Source organism: Camelus bactrianus, chromosome 14 (genome assembly GCF_048773025.1).
Source record: "Camelus bactrianus isolate YW-2024 breed Bactrian camel chromosome 14, ASM4877302v1, whole genome shotgun sequence".
NCBI classification, from domain to species: Eukaryota; Metazoa; Chordata; class Mammalia; order Artiodactyla; family Camelidae; genus Camelus; species Camelus bactrianus.
This window is the reverse complement of record NC_133552.1, coordinates 5,961,486-5,979,458: the sequence shown is the minus strand read 5'-3', so window position 1 is coordinate 5,979,458 and position 17,973 is coordinate 5,961,486. Positions and strand designations below refer to the sequence as shown.

The window sequence follows — 17,973 nt, the reverse complement described above, 5'->3', positions numbered from 1 at the left end:
CCTTTGATATCCAGGCCCAATGCTATCTCCTCTGTGTGGCTAGTCAGGGGTTATAACTCCCATTTCTTTGCTCCTGTAGAACTTTGTTTAGATATAATTCATTCATTCGTTCATTCATTTGTTCAGTTCATTAAACAATTCTTTTTACTGGGCAATAAGCCAGCTGCTGAGAACGCAAAGGAGAGATGTCTTTCCTGTCCTCATGGGACTTAGTCCAATGGAGAGATGGATTTGAGTGTCGTATATGCAATGAGAGGAGGTGTAATGGCTGTAAGGGATTTGTGTATAAAGGCGTGTGTGCGTGCGTGTGCGTGTGCGTGTGTCTGTGTGCGTGCACACGTGTGTGTGTGTGAGTATGAAGCTCCAGGAGAAGAGGCCTCTAAACCTGCCTGGGCAATTCTAGAAGTGCTTCCAGAGGACAGAGAATTTGAGCTAAGGCTTGATGGATGGGAAGGATTTGGCCTGGTAGACAAGTGGCCAGAGGGACTTCCAGGCAGAAGAAAGGTCATGAGCAAAGGCACTGAGCTGTGACAGAGCTGGGCGCCCTTGTGGAGGGCGGAGCATATGCAAACTGTGAGAGGTGGCTGTTGGTTTTGGAGGAACACAGGCTGCTTGTCACGTAGCGTGCAGGACGACTGTGACTCCCACCTTGGGTGGCACATGAGAGTGTGTACTGTGACTAGACTCAAGAAGCCAAGCCTTTTGGGAAGATGTATGCTCTAAAAAATGTAGAAAAGAATGTCAATTTATAGTCACCCCTGTTCACACCATTTTTAATCTAAAGGAACTCTCACTCCCCCAGGTGATTGCAGTATTAGGGAGAGGGTAAGAATTTATTTCTCAGTGCTTAAAACAATATATAAAATATATGAACTCTTCCCACTCTCTTTCCCTTCTCCCTTCCCTTCCTGGAAATTGCCATAAGATAGTACTTAAGGTGAATTAGTGTTGTGAAAATTCAACTGGAAATAGTAAGTTCCAAAATTTAAAAATAGAGGAATATTCTATCTCTATAGAATATATAGCTATAAACTATAAAACATACACATATGTTAATATAACTATAAAATGTGTATCTATGACATGAATCTCTATATTTTTATACAACATTTATACAACATTTTATACAACATACATTTTTTTATTTTTTAGCCACGTGGCCCTTCAGTATATTTCCGCTTCCCGCCCGCTGCGTGGACCATGGCTTTCACGCATGTGTGTGCGCCTTCCCTGTTCCTGATGTAAAACACAGTCGCTGGATTTGGGGGCCCGGCCCCCACTGACTGGGAGGGTGTTCGGTGGGGATGGAGCGTCTGCATTTCTAACCTGTCTCTCACACAAGCCCCCAGGTGATGCTGACGCCCAGCAAGAGCTCTCTGAGTGGAGCCGCTCTGCACGCCACCACCTTCATCAAATGCAGCACAGAGAACACGAAGCCGTACATTACTTGCTGAGTTGAAAGGCGTTTTAAGAGGTTATCTAGACTAATCACAACTTTAAACTACGCTCCATGGCCTGGCTGGGCGTCTGCTCCAGTGAGGTGGTAAGTGGAAGCAGATGACTGCAAGTTCGGGCCCTGATACTCACGGAAACAGAAGTGGGTTGTTCTGGTTATTCCACTTTGTTAATCTTGGGTAAAAAGATGATCGCATGATACAATGTGAGACATATTATCGTACACAAAACAAAGGACACAACCTTCTAAACTACGAGCTCTCATGCCCTGCGACTAAAATTAAGCTTTTTTATGTCATCTTCAAGCTTTAATTGTCACCTCTCTGTATCCCCCATTATCAGACCTGTTTTTTTCTCATCAGCTTTATTGAGGAATAATTTAGGTACAAGAAACTGCATCCATCTCAAGTGTATACTATTCTAACCTTTGAAACGACTACATAATTTACTAATGACTTAATAATTTTAAATTATTCACCAATTCCAATAAAAATAGTTTTTAAAAATCCTACACAATTGGGAAATGCTGTGTGACCTTCAGAAAGAGCAAGACACAAATGTGACTTATGAATATGGAACATAGATACAACAAAAGGGTGACAGGGCCCACTAGGACGTTGGAATCATTTCTTGGGGGTGTGGGGGGGCCTCTGTCCTGGGCACCGAGGAAGAGGGAGAGGAAGCACCAGAGCTCAGGTACCCCAGAAACCTGGGGAACACACAGTCTAGAGAGCACTGGCTGTGAGAATGGAGTGAGGGGACAAATCTTTGTTAGCTTTTCATGACTCTCACTTACTTTTGGTTCCCAATGTCCCCACCTTGGTCCGAGACCTCATCACCTGCTATTTAAATTATTATTAAAAGCCATCCCACTTTCTCCTGGCTTCTGGTCTCTCTCCACGTGAACCTGCCTTGCATATAACTGTGTTTATGCCACTTCCGACTAACAAAACTTCAGGGATTCTCAGGGCAAAATCAAACCCTGCAGTCTGACATTTGAAGCCTCAGCCATGCAGCCTGCCCCTGGAGCAGCTTGTCAACCCGTCTCACTGAAGTCCAAATACAGATCACCTGTCCCAGATGCACGGTTTCATTTACTTGCCTTCACTTCCCTGGTGTCCCTCCTGTGGGGGCTACATGCTATTCTCTGTACTTTATGTGCATAGTGAAGGCTTCATTCCCTCCAAATTCCTTCTCTTCCATATTTTTGTAGCTACTATGGTCTGAACTGCTTACTTTATACACAATCATGAACTGCTTTGGATTTTTAATGAATGTTTCATGAGTGTATATTCTGTTTCTTAAATGCAGTATCAGCTGGTTGAGATCAGGGACCACCCAGTAGAATACATCCTGGGCTTTAAGATTGTATGTAGTAAGAAAAATAACACGCTAAATGTGTAATTCAATGGTGTGTTGAGACTTCCCATGCAAACACATCTAAGAATCTGAAAACGATCCTTTGTTAGACTATGTGTCTTTTTTTTATTTTAAAGAGATGTGAAATATTTTTATAGGCGCTAAGGAAATACAAAGTGTGGTGATAATAATAGCAAATATTTATTGAGTTCTTACCATGTGTTGGACACTTTTCCAAGTGCTTTTCCATAGAGCAACTGCTTTAATTCTGCTGACAACCCATTGAGGCTGTTATCCCCATTACACAGCCAAGGAGACCAAAGCACAAAGAAGGGAAGTCATTGCCAGGGTCAGAGAGCTTGGGCCAGGCAGCTGGACCTGATGCCCAATAGTTTAACCCCAGCCCGTATACTGCATCTCATTCATATAAGGAGCTTATGAAGTGTAAGCAATGTTGAGGAATAAGAAGCAGAAATGTAATTAGAGGCCAGAGGAAAAGATCTTGAAGACCACATCAAGGTTTATGCCTGAGAGATGGTGAGATCCATCTATATAATGAAGGTGCTGTGTTCTGACAAACTCTGGAGAAGGACCAGTTCGTTATCTGTCCAGTCTGTTTTTAGATCCTTTTTCTTATGTCATTGTAAAGAATATATAAAGTCTCTAATTTGATTACTCTGTGTATGATAGGTATGATCTTAATTATTATTATTTTTTTAGGATGTCCTACAGCAGTCTGCACTTTGCTGAATTTTTCATTAAAAAAAAAATCTCTTTTTTGGATTTAGCAAATGCTTAATCTTTTTCCACTTCAGTAGCTGGAAATTCTCCCTTGGGGGTCCTAAGCTCTTTGCATATTTTTAGGTTGCCAGACTTCTACTGGCTCTCCAGGAAGCCAATTTCCTTCCTAAGCCCTGGAGAGTTGCCTTGCTCTATCCCAGGCACCCTCACTGCCTCACAATAAAATGCTGCCTAATTACTGCCTTTGTGGGGTCCCCGAGGCCCGAGCATTTGTCTCCAGGCCATCGCTGTGGTCTATAAACTCTGCTCAGATGAGAGATAAACCTCTTCATGATTTAAATCTCCAGGTCTTGTAACAGGGATTTACTCCAACCAAATTGTTTCCAGTCTTGTGAGAGAAGTGATCTTATGAGACAATATAAGTCATCCCAAGATAATTTCTAATGGGACCACTTTAAGGGAATGTCCCTTTCTAAAAATCTGGTGCCTGGATCTAAGGATGCCTCCAAAATCAAATCCTTTGACGTATTTTGTTTCTCCATTTCTGGAATGAGCAGGGAATTCAGAAGTGAATAGATGAGGAAGTGTTATCCATCTCTGATGAAGACACAAAGTCAAAGGTCTAATTGCAGTAATACTCTGGATTTTTGCTGGATATTTTCTTCCAATAATGGAAATTTCTTTAAGAAATTTGAGCCAAACAACTAAACTGATGTTTTTACCAAAAGCTAAATATTTTTAACAGATATGAAATATATCACATTTGTAAAGTAAATTTGTGCTTACTTGGTTAACCCTAAAATGAAACACATAGAACTTGTTAATTTGCAAGTGCATTGGAATTGAATGGAAGAAGCTAACATTAAATAATGCACGATTATTTACTTATTATCAGTGGGAAAAATGATAGGGCTGGCCATTTGTAGAAGACGTGCTTATCCTCTGAGATTTCTTGTTTAATAGATGTGTTCAAGTTTCAGATCCCTGTGACATAGGGGAGTTACTGTGGAATGTTCTTGAGAAGCAGATCTTAGCAGAGGAGCAGTGACGAGGTGCAGGGCCCTGATGGCTCAGGCGTCTCCTGTGTGCTCAGCACCTTTCCCACCACATGCACATGGCCCATGTTGCCTACCTGTGCGATGGTGGGACTTTAGGATCTTTGTGGTCCAAGGTCCAAGTCCTGGATCTCTTTCCCAAGCGACCGCAGACACCCACAGCTTGTGTGCTTCCGTCTCTGGAACAGATAGACGGACTCGCAGGCTACACAGCAGCGGGTCCCAACCTAGCTGCAAAGCAGAATCACTTGGAGAACTTCAGGGAATACTGATACCCAGGACCTTCCTACCCTCAGATTAAAATTGTAATTGGCTGTCCATCAACAGATGACTGGATAAAGAAGATGTGGTATATATGTGCAATGGCATACTACTCAGCCATAAAAAAGAATAAAATAATGCCATTTGCAGCAACATAGGTGGACATGGAGATTGTCATTCTAAATGAAGTAATCCATAAAGAGAAGGAGAAATGCCATATGATATCACTCATATGTGGAATCTTAAAAAAAAAAAAGGACACAAATGATCTACATATTATTTATAACTTACATGACTGATTTCTTGAATATATGCAAGCACATTTGATTGTCCTTTGTAATTATTGTGTTCTGTTGATTCTTATTTTGTGGTTGACTTTGTTCCTTTAATAACTATGTAAATTTAAAAAACTAAAGCTCTTAACTGTTCTTAGAAACAATGAATAGTGCATATATGTAAATTTTAAAAAATACATGCAGTATATTATATATATGTACTTATATGCAATATGTTGTATATGTGCAGTCAAACTAACATTTCTACCTAATAAAACTAAAAAATGAAAAACAAATTTAATTGGCCACAGTGTGGGGCCTAGACATCTGTAGAGTTCAAGGTCTCCAGGTGATGCTGATCACTTCTCTGAAGTCACTGGAAGAAAGAACCTCCCACTTCACTGGCCAGCCGCTGGTATACCTGTAGAGGGGGCAGCAACAGGGCTGCTATACAAACAATAAGATGCTGGAGAATTATCAAAAAGCTGCAGTGAAGGGCCCTGTAGAAGTAAAAACTATATCACAAGTATTCCTCTCATTTTGTTAGAAGAGTTTGCTAAGACCTGACACCCATGTATTGCCCTCCCAGCTATAAAGCACTTTTACAAAAACCCCCAGCTTTGACCCTGTAAAAGGACCCTGTGAGGCACACAGGGAAGGTAGCATTATGTACATTTTTTTTTTTTACAGGTGAGGAAATGAAGCTCAGAAAGGCTGAAGGACACGTCCAAGTTCACACAGCTAAGCAGCTAGCAGTGTTGATGTTAGAATCCAGGTTTCTGATTTTTTTCCCTTTTAATAAGTAGTACTATTATGAATTAAAATCCCGGATGGTCTCTTGTAGATTATAAAACTCAGGACAAATATAAGCTGCTGCTATTGTTATTACGCAGAGGGAAAAAGCAGTGGTTTGAGAGAGGTCAGGTTGTTTATAATGCTGTTTTCTTGCCCTTGAGATTTAAAACTATCTGAAAAGTATAAGTTGTTACCCCACAACATTTCATTCTTTCCAACATAGTCTGCATATATTTTTGGCCTGGTTGATTCATTTACCAGCTGGGATTGCAGAACTGACCAGAGCAGCCTGGGTTTCCCAGGGTCAAAGGAGTGGATTCGCATTTTGGATTCACCTGTCCCTTCCAGCTGCGTGTCTGAATTTCCTGGCTCCCCATGGCATCTGAGGCAGCTGCTGTGTGTCCTTCACCACTTAAAACCTGTAACATGTCATATTCCCTCATCTGGGCTCCCTGGTCCTATTTTGTTTTGTTTTGTTTTGTTTTGTTTTGTTTTAGATTCCACATGTGAGTGAAATCATGCAGTATTTGGATTTCTCTGTGTGACTTAATTCACTGGGCACAGTATCTTCAGGGTCCATCCATGTTGTCATGAATGGCAAGATTTCATTCCTTTTAATGGGTGAGTAGTATTCACATCTTCTTTATTCATTCATCCATTGATGGACACTTAGGTTGTTTCCATCTCTAGGCAATTGTGAATCATGCTGCAGGGAACATGGGGGTGCAGATGTCTTTTGTAATTAGTGTTTTCCTTTTCTTTGGATAACTACCCAGAAGTGGACTAGCTGGATCATATGGTAGTTCTGTTCTTAGTTTTTTGAGGAATCTCTATACTGTTTCCCACAGTGGCTGCACCCATTTACCTTCCCACCAACAGTGCACGAGGGCTCCCTTTTCTCCACATCCTCGCCCACATTTGTTATTTGTGTTCCTTTTGATGATAGCCATTCTGACAGGTGTGAGGGGGCCCCTGGGCCTATTTGGAGGGCCCTGAATTAGGCATTTGGGTATTTGATCACAATCACTTGAACAGCTCTGTTTTTACTCAACACTGGGTTTTGCTGTTGGAAAGTAGACCCGGGTTAGGAGAGAGATGTCTGAGGTTTCCCTCGTAAGAGATGAAAATAAGGAATCAGTTAAGGAAAGGGATCAAAGAAACGACTTCCTTCAACCCCGCTTTCATCATTCAGTGCACTGTCACTGAGATATCTGATGGCACTTTGTTGTAAAGACACTTCTTATTTATAAATACAGGTCATTTTATACTTTTTTAAAAAAAATTTATCACTGTCAAGTTCCACTATTTTTTTCATAACTCTTCCAGCACCATAACTCTACATTCAACAGATTTTCAATAAATGTTGGCAGGAACTTCTTTCTCTGTGACATTCATTCCTTTCTTTATTCATGTAAGAAACATGTATTGAGCTTTGACTTGATGTCAAGCACGATACAAGAGCTGGGATAAACAGCCAAGAGGACATGGTTCTCATTTTGAAGGAACGGATTGTTTAGTGGGGAAGCAGAAAGGCTATGCTGGTGGGAGGCACCAGGAAGGGGACTGGGGGCCAGGAAATGGGTTCCAGAGGGGACGTGTAAGCTGATTCTGGGAGGACAAGAGGAGCTGGGAGGTAGATGGACAGTGGGGTGGGGAAGGTGGTGACAGGCAAAGGAAGGAGGTATACAGGTACAGAGGTAAGGGAGCACGAGGAGGTCGGAGGGCCTAGAGCTAGTAAAAGCAAGCACCACCAGTCCCCACTATATATATCATATGTACCCCGGACTATATTCAGTAGCCCAGTGTTTTCCCATATTCCTTAGTCATTTGTGAATTAAAAGTCAAAGAAATAGAGTAGGTAGTATCAGAGAGTATGATATGTAGCAAGGGCGAGTTTTGTTCCATGAAATTTATGTTTCAGTTATAGATGTGTGTGTGTGTGCATATAAATGGATGTTTGTACTGAGTACAGGGTTTAATGGTAAATTATATTTGGGATACTCTGTTGTAGGCTGGACATGCAACTGACCAGTTTTCACCCAGAGGAGTGACATGATTAGTTTTGCATTTTAGACCAGTTATTCTGGCTATACAGTACGTGCAAAGGATTTGAGTGGTTGGAATGCAGCCTAGTGGCCAGTGCAGGAGCAGCTATCTTGTACCATGAGGTAAGAGCTGCGTGTTGTGAATGGCAGATCAATGAGACAGAAGGAGCATGGGTCCCTGATGATTATGGAGCTGCCATAACAGCTCTGTACTGCCTGTCCAGACTTCTAAATGAAAGAAATAAATGTCTAGCCCTGTTTAGCCCGCTATTATTTGGGTCTGTAATGGCAGGCTAATGAGTATCCTTAACTACTATACCTGCCTGTGGCAAATGGAGCCTAAGATGACCTGTAATGGTCCCCACCTCTTAGTATTCACATTTCCCCTGAGTATGGGTGGGAAAGTATGACTTGCTTCTAATCAACAGAATATGCAAAGAATGACATTTCCATGAACAGATCACTAAAGATTCTGACTTACATTCTGTTAGCACATCTTACCTTTGCTGGCTTTGATGAAGCAAGTTGGCACGTTATGAGCTGCTCTACGAAGAGGCTCAGATAGCAGAGAACTGAAGAGAGGAGCTGGCCGAGAGCCAGCAAGGAACTAAGGCCCCTAGTTCAGCTCCCTGCAAAGACCTGAATCCTGCCAACAACCATGTGAGCCTGGAAGAGGGTCTTTCCCCAGTCAGGCTTCCAGATGAGACTCTAGCCCTGGCCTACATCCTGATTGCAGCCTTGGGAGGACACCCTGAAGTTGACAACTCAGCTAAATTGAGCCTGGATTCCTGACCCACAGAAACTGAGACAATAAATGTGTGCTGTCCCGAGCCCATGAGATCGTGGTAATTTGTTACACAGCAATAGATAACTAATACATTGTGTAATTTATATTCAACTTCCTCTGCTTCCTTGGTTGCAGCCCCATATTCCTGACTGACAGCACTCATCCAGTGATACCCATTTCAAACCCCAGTACACCTTCATACTTCCACACTTACCAGACCAGCAAAAATAAAAATGCTGGATAATTCCAAGATAGGTAAGTAGGAAGGCTTGCACTTGTGAGGGTAAGTGGATACAACTGCTTTAGAAGACAGTTGGAAAGGTCTGGGAAAGTTGAAGATGAACATGCTTTCTTATCTACTATTCTACTCCTTGGCATAAGCCCTATAAAAACTTGTGTGCACACACACAAGGTACTATCCAAGAATGTTCACTGTACAATTTTTAGTATTAGTGAAGTACCAGGAGTCAGGGGCTGCTGTAACAAATACTTAAAAATGTGCAAGTGGCTTTGGAACTGGGTGATGGGTAGAAGCTGGAAGAGTTTTGACGTAAAAAGCCAACATTGCTGTGACTAGACCATTAGGGCTGATTCTGGTGAGAGCTGGAGAGGAAGCCTCAATCTTCTCAAGTAATCCTGGGCAGAATGTTGGTAGAAATAGGGATGGAGAAAGCCATTTTGATGAAGTTTTAGCCAAAAATGAGAAAAATTTTATTGGACAATGGAGGAAAGACTATCCTTTTTATAAAGTGACCAAGAACCGAATTGTGTACCAATGTAATGGTATGTATTTAGGGGTGGGCCTTTGGGAGGAGATTAGGTCATGAAGGTGGAGCCCTTGTGAATGGGATTATTGCTCTTCTAAAAGGGACCCCAGAGAGTCCCCTCTCCCCTTCTGTCATGTCGGCACACAGCAGGAAGCCAGCTGTGCATGACTAGCAATCTGACACTGAATCTACTGGCTCCCAGCTCCCAGAACTGTGAGAAATGAGTTTCTGTTGTCTATCAGCCATTCAGTCTATGTTTTTTGGTACAGCAGCCTGAATGCACTAAGACATTAAAGTTAGTAATAACCTAAATATCCGTCAATAGAAAATGGACAAACTGTATTATATTGTTACAGCAATTAAAATGAATGGACTAACTTTACATTTGTAAACATGGATCAACCTCAGAAACACAATGCTGAACAGAAAAAGGCAATTTCAAGAAAGTGCAGTATAATAACATTTATATAAAGCTTGAAAACATGTAAAACAATATTATATAACTCAGAGGTATATAGTAAGAGTGAACAACATGCATCTGAAAAATAATCCAAATCAAGATCAGGATGTGGTGGGGACCAGGTGTTTTCATTGTGGTGGCTGTTATGCAATTCTATAATTTTCATGTGTGTTTCAAATGTTAAACAGAACAAAACGAAACTGAAATGCTTGTCTGTCATGAAGGCATGAATCCTGGCACAGATCGAGAAGGAAGACACGTGACAGAACTCAGGTTAATGCTGTCCTTCTTCGTTTCACTGTAACTTCACTTTCAGACAGTGAGAACATTCCTGGTGAGCTGGGGGGAAAAGGGTCAGAGATAAGGTTGTATAAGAATTCCTTATTACAGCTCTCAGGGTTTTCTGGAAACGTCAAATTCGAGGTGAGGTTTGAGAAAGCAGGGAGGCAGGCAGCGTGGTGAACACAGCAGAGGATACCAAGGAGTACGGGGTGAGGAACAGTTTGCTTGAAGAGGTAACCCTCTGGGAAGATGCATGCAGCCAGTATTTATGATTTTGTATCACTTATGCCCATAAATCACAAAGAAGACCTAAAATGTAGCAGAAAAAAGAAATGAAAAAAGGAAATGGAATTCACCGCCCCCCCCATCCCATCACTTTCCATTCTGTAGTCAAAGTAGAACAGGACACAGAAAAGTAGCGGGGACAAAGGGATTATGGGAGGGTCCCTCCTGAGTGGCTGGTATCTTCTTATAATGGGAAGGGACATGGGATCTCAGCTGCATGAGCTCCTTTTTTCATTCAGACTTGAAAAGTTTTGTGGCTGGGGCTGCTTGGCACTACACTGCCTTCTAAGAATAGAAAACCTGATCACAAGCTGCTTTTCCTCTGTGACACGCCACCTACATTATAACATGCTTCGGTGGCTGCATCAGAAGGTGACGTGCTTTTCAAGTCACTAGAAGATATTCTGCTTGTCACAAATGAGGTAACTTTTGCCAACATTTTCGAGTTACACACATCTGGTTACATATCCCTCTACTAAGTGGAAGGTCCTACAACAGGTACGTGAAAGGAGCGTTGCTAACCTGTTAGCATCTTGTGGAGTTTCCATGATGACTTACTGCGATACTCAGCGAAATACCATTACTCCAGCTCTCACAGGGGACTATGTGTTCATTCACTGAGTTACGTACCCACAACACTCCAGGGTGTTACAAATCTCCTCAACAGCCCCGAATCCTGGCTTTTCTGTTCATACTTCTAAATTAGCGTAAAGAAATACAAAATCACCAGCAAGGAGAATCCCCATAGGATACTGCCAAGAGGTTTTGTGTTTATTTTGGCACACATAGAAATATTATGAATCTCTAAAATGTGGAGGAGTTCTTTTCATTAGGAATATGCGATTAAGTGAGGCTGGCCTAGAATAGTTCTGGAGTTTAAAGAAAGTTTCACTTCTAATGGGAGCCCTGAAGCAGAAGTATAGTTTATAAATAAAACAGCAGAAGCCTCATCTTGGCTGGGTAAGGCAGAAAGATAGGAATATGGTTCTTCACTTCCTTCTCTTGTTTATTAGCCTCCTAGTACCTTTACGAAAAGGCAGCATCAGAGATCCCAAATTGCCACCCTGCAAACCTATCTTTTTAATCCTTTCCTTCTACTTGGCAAATTCCAGTTCATCTCATGAGGGCTCTGGTATCACCTTTTGCTTTTTTCATCATTAACTTTTTGCTTCTTCCCACTTGCCAAGAAGGGGTGGAAGGATAGCAAATTAAAAAGCTGGGTTTCCACATTCTGAGTGAGGTCAGATTCCAGATGAAGCTTGGGGTTCCGGCCAAACTCTGGGAGAACACCGCAGGCTCACGGCAGTGAGGCTTTGGGGGCTGGGCTAGGCCTGGGGTCCAACGTGGACACCTGCTGTGGCAGAACTGGGTCTTTGCTCTTTGCAGACCTGAAATGCAGGTGCCTCTGCCTGTTAGGAGTGACCCCTTGGCATGCAGGGCTTCTGCCTGTTTATTTAAGAACTCCCACTCCACTAAGATAGAGTCTCTTGAAACTTTTGGACTGACGTTCACAGTAGGAAATATATTTTACTTCACAATCCAAATTTGTCAGTGTTCTTTAGGCAGGAAACATGAAGCTGGAGTAAGGATTTCAACAGAGAGAATTGAGCATAGGGAACTGACTAACCATGTTCGAGGACTGAAAAAATGAAAAAGGAACACAGAAGTAAAACATACGTATTAAGTGCAAAAAGCAGCTGCCACCTTTGGGGCTGGAGATCAGAGTGGAGAGGAGGTTGGGATTATCAGAACCCTGCAAGGATGCAGTGGCTGCAAGGATGGATGCCGAGGGGCTGGGGCCCAGACTTCCCAAGTGGGGTGCTGCCTGGCTGATACTGGTAAGCCTGGGGTGGGGGGAGAGGAGGCATGGTGAGGCTGGTTCTGGACATGTAATAAGAGCCTGGAAACAGGAGACACTGCTACCAGGCTAGAGGGCCATTGCTGGGGTGATGCTGACAGCAGTGAGCAACCCGTTCCCTCTCCTCCAGCACCTGCTCTTCCTCCAGGGCTGCCCTGCCGTAGCCAGACGACAGGGGAGAAATGTGCTTTGTACAGTCCCAGCACCAGCGACACAAAGCAGGAGAGGGTAGGTTTGAACTGAAAGACCATAGCTCAGTAACCACCTCACAACACTACCAGAATAAGCACACACCCCACACTGAATCTTCTATTGCTTTCTTTTCTATTTTACCTTACCCCACTCTTCCTTACACAAGCACACTTTAAATATTAAAAAGCTGATGGGACCCACTTAATTCTGCTCTAGGACATCTTCGGGGTAATGATGACTTTGAGCATTGGAATTCAGTGCCACTATCTCCAGAACTCCTTCCATACCAAAAGTGACTTAAAGGAATTGCCTCCCAAGGTACCTCTCCACCGAACACTTATGGGGGGCACCTTTCCACGGGATTCAGGGATGTATTAAGAGGCTGCAAGTGTCCGGTATAGCACTAGAAGGGGAAGGGCTAGGGGATAGGAGGGTTCACTAAGGAGGGTTCACTGATCAAAAATATTTATGCGTCTGTATTACATAAAATGTATTACAAAGATGTTTGGGAGAACACCCAGAAATGCATGTCAGAGGAGCTTGAAATCTAGTGAGGAGAAAAGACAAAATCCAATGAGTCAGCAACAGGTGAACTGTCCCCGGACAGGATGGTTAGTTGTCGGGTGGGTGATAGAGATGGGAGATATTGTGAGTTCGGAGCAGGGTGACAGGATTGTGAGCAAGAATGATCTGGAAAGGTTTCATGTAAAGGCCTGTGTTAGTTTTTACGGACTAGGTGGGATCGAGGGGCGGGGCACAGCATTCCAGGTGAAGGGGTCATTAGGGGCAAGAGACCCAGGTACAGAAGCCCCTGCGCAGCGTGCGGTGCTGGAACTTGGGGGTCAGGACCACTAAGGGAAAGCTCAGCATCGACCAGGGCTGAGGGGAGACCTTGCAAATGGGGAACAGCTATCGACTGAACGCCGGGAACACCTCCCTGGTCAGGAGGGCGATGGCTCCTGACCATATTGCCTGCGTGTATGGATTAATCTGTTATTACGTTCAGCCCCATCTTCTGAATTTGCACAGTGTGTTTAACTATCACTTGAACTGGTACAGAGCATCCAGTGAAAACACCCAACTAAAGTTGATGGGTAGTCCCCATGGTTTCCCAGCCATCCAGAGCCGGGCCGGGCTTTTTCAGGCTGCGCTTCCCTGGCTCACGGTCTTCTGGTGCATGACGGATTTCCTACAGCTTACTCCAAAGCAGCTGTTTCCTTTCCTGCTGTCATCCATTCTCCTCAAGGGGCTTGTCCTGCTTGGTCGATGCCCTGGGCTCCTGACTATAGAAAGCAAGGAGGGTTATGAGTTGGGCCTGGTGTTTGAAGACCTCTTCATGGCTGTTTAGGCTGCTCTGTGACCCCAGCCAGCTGCCTTGCAAACGCAAGTGACTGTTAACAAGGGAAACCAGATGTGGGATGGATGGATCGGGTGAACCTGTCACCCTGACTAAACATGTGTTCAGCCGGGAGCAGATCAGTATTATCTTCCCAAGGAGTAAAGGAGAATCTATTTATAGCCTTATTACATATGCAGACTTGTGACCAAATTGCTAGAGGTGACAGGTCCGGGTGTTGCTTCTGTGAGGATTACTTCAGGTTTTGTTCTGGATTTTCTTGTTTGAATGCTGTCATTTCTTCTGCACAATATAAGCTACAGTCATGTAGATGTTGGGTTCTTTTTTTTCTTGCAGACATCAGATTCCAGCTACTATCACCTGCTTCCTCACTTACACTAAGTAGTTTTCATAAGGGAACCTCCTCTGTAGGTAGCCTGGACGTATCATGTGCAGAAGCAGCTTGATTCCTACTGAGTAACTATATTCTGGGCTGAATCAAGCAGAATATGCAGATATACTCTGGGGTGAAGACTATTATTTTAATATCTGGCACTGCAGTTCCTCTTGGCAGGTACTTTCTGTGTGTATGAAAATACTTTGATAAACAGTTTAGGAACAGAAAGTGGCCCTGACGTATAGATTAGGAGATGGAGGTAGGTACTATGTAAGGAGAGAAAAGAGGACAGGAGAGGTGGGACCAGAGAGATACTGGAGATGGGAAGTTGCATTTAATTCTAAAAGAGAATGGGATCAGTAGATACCAAAGCCATTGGGATACTGAAGGACCTTTAAGAGCAGGGAATTATAATTTTAGGTTATTTGCATCCTTCATTTAAAACCCCTCAGTTGCCCCAAACCTTTGAGAGTTTGCTATACAAACAACCAAAGAAAAGGGTTTGATTTCTACTTTGTGTGCCAGCAGGAGAGAAGAGAGTTGCAGGAGGGGAGATGTGAGGGAGTCTAAGTGTACAAAGAAAGCAAGAACTCAGGGGCAGAAGTGCCCTTAAGGTTGTGAACCCCCAGGGAATATGCAATCTTGGAGAGAACACTGGTCTTCCACTGGAGTTAGTCAATTTTAACAAAATCTCTGTGGGCAAGGTGACCTCGACTGAAAACTGGACGACAGACACAGCAGCTTGTTATTTTCAATCGTAATTTCTTGAGAGGCATTTATTACTAGAAAAGGACAGGGTCAGTAATCCCTCCTTCCTCCCCCATTTACCTAAATCCTTAGGCCTCGTTTTCCTCATCTGCATATTCTGGAGACTGGACTTAAAAAATGTCTATGGTCTCTCTTAGAGTCTACAGCTCTAATAATAATAGCTAATATTTTCATGTTCTTTTTAAAGATAAATTTACATACAGTGAAATGCACAAATCTTGAGAAGCATTTCAAGAGTTTTGACAAAGGCATATGCCTCTGTAACCTAACCCCTAAGCAAGGTAGTTTATCACTACAGAAAAACTCCCTCTTCAGTCAAATGACACCTTCACCTCCAGCCTCCCACTCTTCTAATTCTTACCACGATGGATTAAAGAACTAATATTTAAGTTAGTGTTAAATGCCAGGCTTTGGTTTAGAACACTGTATCATTATCAATGCTTTTATTTCTCATAAGCTCTGTGACATAACTATTATCTCCATTTTGCAGATTAAAGTTGAGCATCACAGCGGGTAAATCGCCCCAGGTTATGGGCTACCAAGAGTAGCGGCACGCCTAGAGCTGTAAGAAGTGGGTTTTAGAAGCCCGTGCTTATAACCTCAGTTTAGACTATACTGAATCTCTGAGACAAGTCATGGCGAGTTCACAAACGATTATTTAAGAAGTATTACAGGTCAAAATTCATTTGAAATCAATGCCATTTTAAAAGCAGTTTACATTTAAATTATATCTACTAAACGATTCGGTTTCTATCCTATTCAGAAAATGGCAGGAAAGAGGTGTGAAAGATTGCAAATTCGGTTTTACTGGTGAACCCCTCCTCCCCCCGAAAGAGGTGGCTAAGGTTCCAAACGCGCCATCCGGCCGGGCCAGCGGGGGATGCCTGGATCGGCGGCGGGGGAGGGGCTGGACCAGCGACCTTTAAAGAGCGGGCGCTGCTCCTTCCTCTGACGCCACCAGCATCCTCTCGGAATAGAGCAGGCATCGACGCGCTGCGCCTAGAGAACGGGCACGCGTCCTGCCACGGGGATTGGCTGCTGCAGCGCAGGGCTCATCGGCACTACCGGGGCTCAATTAGTCATCCGTCCTCCTCAATGTCACCGTCTGCCTCCGCTCCCAGACGCACCCTCGCGCCTCCCTGTCCCCCGCACCCGGGCTCCTCCCCGGAGCTGACTCCGAGCCCCCGCGCTCCCCCTGCGGCGCGGCCCTCGGTTGCCATGGCAACCATACGCCGCCGCTGCCGCCGCCTCTCCACGCACGTCGCGAACTAACGGACTCCGCGGCGGCGGCGGCGGCCTATGCCCCACCCACATCCCACCTGGACCGCTTCAAGACGGTCGGCCGACCTGCGGCACATAGGTAATGAATCCGAAGGAGATGAGCGCCAGCCAGAGAGCCGGTGGTGGGGTGGCCGGGTTGACAGCCCCACCCCGGCTCCCGCCGCGGGAGACGCGGGAACAGAGCGGAACGGGGGACGAGCTGTGGGGAGCGCGGGGCATTATGGGGATTGTAGTTCAGCTGCTCCTCGGGCTCCAGGCCTTGGCGGGGCGGCCTGGACGGGCGAACTACAAAGCCCGGCGGCCCCGACCGCTGGGAAAGACCGATAAACTTTGAGTGGACCCGGAGAGAAGACAATCTCTCTCTTTGTGCTGAGGGGGCTCCGGGGTGGTCGCGGACCTGGGCTCTGAGCGTTGGGAAGGGGAAGTGGAGGTGAGACTTGGGCTTTCCGTCCTGCCATCGGGCCCGCCCCGGCTGCAGCGCTAGCCCCACCCCGGCCGGGCCACCGCCCCGCGTAGACTGGGGAGGAGCGGCCGCCCTGGCTGCAGGGCCTCGGGCCTTCGGCGCCTCTCATCCTCCCAGGTTGCTGCCTCTCGGTGCAGAACCGTATGTATGGCACACATTTGATGGGAGACCCGAAAAAGGATATTTTAACAGGCTTTTCTCCTTTCCCTGATACGTTTATTTCTAGGTATTGGATCCCGTTTGTTCTGAAGTAGTTAAGAGGTGTTTGCGTTAATTAAACCCACTGATTAATAATTACTCAAAGGGCATTAATGTTTAAAGGTTAACTGTAGAAGTAGATAAAAGATACCATGCTATTATATGGTAGTATCTGATTTTTTTTTTTTTACTGTTTTGCAATTTGCATTTTATTTATTGAGTCAAGATTGTAAAACGAATACCCCTCCCACTCACCAGCTTCAACACTGCCTACACATATTTTGATTCCAGTTTAAAGATTAATTCAGCTTTAAATTATTAGTGTTTTTAAAAGTACAGATTTGTCTTTTTTTTTCTTTAGCAGTAGGTAGTAATAATTATTTTCTTTAATTATTCCAGTGTTTTCTAGCATTTTTCCGAGTGAAAACGCCATGTTCTTTCTCTCTCTCTCTCTCTTTTTTTTCAGCGCTCTGGGATACACCTTAGCCCCCTAAAGTTGGCTCAGGCCCTGATGGTGAGGAAGCTAACACAGATTTAGAAAACCTGCCTTGCCTACACTTTGAAATTTTTCAATAGGTAGATAACCATTCTAGAAACTGGATATTTTGTGATAGTATGTTGGAAAATTGTTGACATATTGTGGGCTTATTTTATGTGAGTGTTTTTAAGCAAGAAAACAACATACGGCCACTATAAAATTTCTTTTCTCTCAATTAAATGAAGCTGGCCTCTGTAAACTTAAAGTAGCAATTTTGTAGAAGGAAATAAAAAGTAGGTTTAGTAATACCACTAGGAAAAAAATCAAGGCCTTATACAGTAGAGGGAGTTCTAAAAATCTTTTTAGTTTTTTTTTATTTATGAGGGGAGGTAATTAGGTTAGGTAGGTTTGTTTGTTTATTTAATGCAGGTACTG

At 43.9% G+C, this 17,973-nt stretch overlaps 1 protein-coding gene and 2 long non-coding RNA genes across 21 annotated transcripts in view; 2 read left to right on the top strand and 1 right to left on the bottom strand.

The window, feature by feature from the left end:
• Positions 1-9,725, top strand: part of LOC105066236 (uncharacterized) — a 99,454-nt gene extending 89,729 nt beyond the window's left edge. For 9 of the 11 annotated variants that reach the window (XR_012511627.1, XR_012511633.1, XR_012511635.1 and 6 more), the window contains 4 exons: positions 1,343-1,543; positions 6,439-6,562; positions 7,953-8,109; positions 8,478-8,879. This is a non-coding gene — a long non-coding RNA (uncharacterized LOC105066236). Of the gene's footprint in view, positions 1-1,342; positions 1,544-5,836; positions 5,922-6,438; positions 6,563-7,952; positions 8,110-8,477; positions 8,880-8,908 lie in introns of those variants that run through there. The other 2 variants (XR_012511634.1, XR_012511636.1) reach the window with 2 other exon arrangements.
• Positions 9,726-9,987: 262 nt separating this feature from the next.
• On the bottom strand, positions 9,988-16,569 carry LOC141579743 (uncharacterized). Its single transcript, XR_012511638.1, has 2 exons — positions 16,438-16,569; positions 9,988-10,339 (listed from the first exon to the last, which is right to left on the bottom strand). It is a non-coding gene; the product is annotated as an uncharacterized LOC141579743 (long non-coding RNA).
• The window catches only part of KATNAL1 (katanin catalytic subunit A1 like 1), a 95,478-nt gene continuing 93,173 nt past the window's right edge, over positions 15,669-17,973 (top strand). For 2 of the 9 annotated variants that reach the window (XR_012511625.1, XM_074378001.1), the window contains exon 1: positions 16,089-16,478. The gene's annotated coding sequence lies outside the window, so the exon portion shown is untranslated. Of the gene's footprint in view, positions 16,479-16,702; positions 16,830-16,892; positions 17,089-17,530; positions 17,637-17,973 lie in introns of those variants that run through there. The other 7 variants (XM_074377995.1, XM_074378000.1, XM_074378002.1 and 4 more) reach the window with 7 other exon arrangements.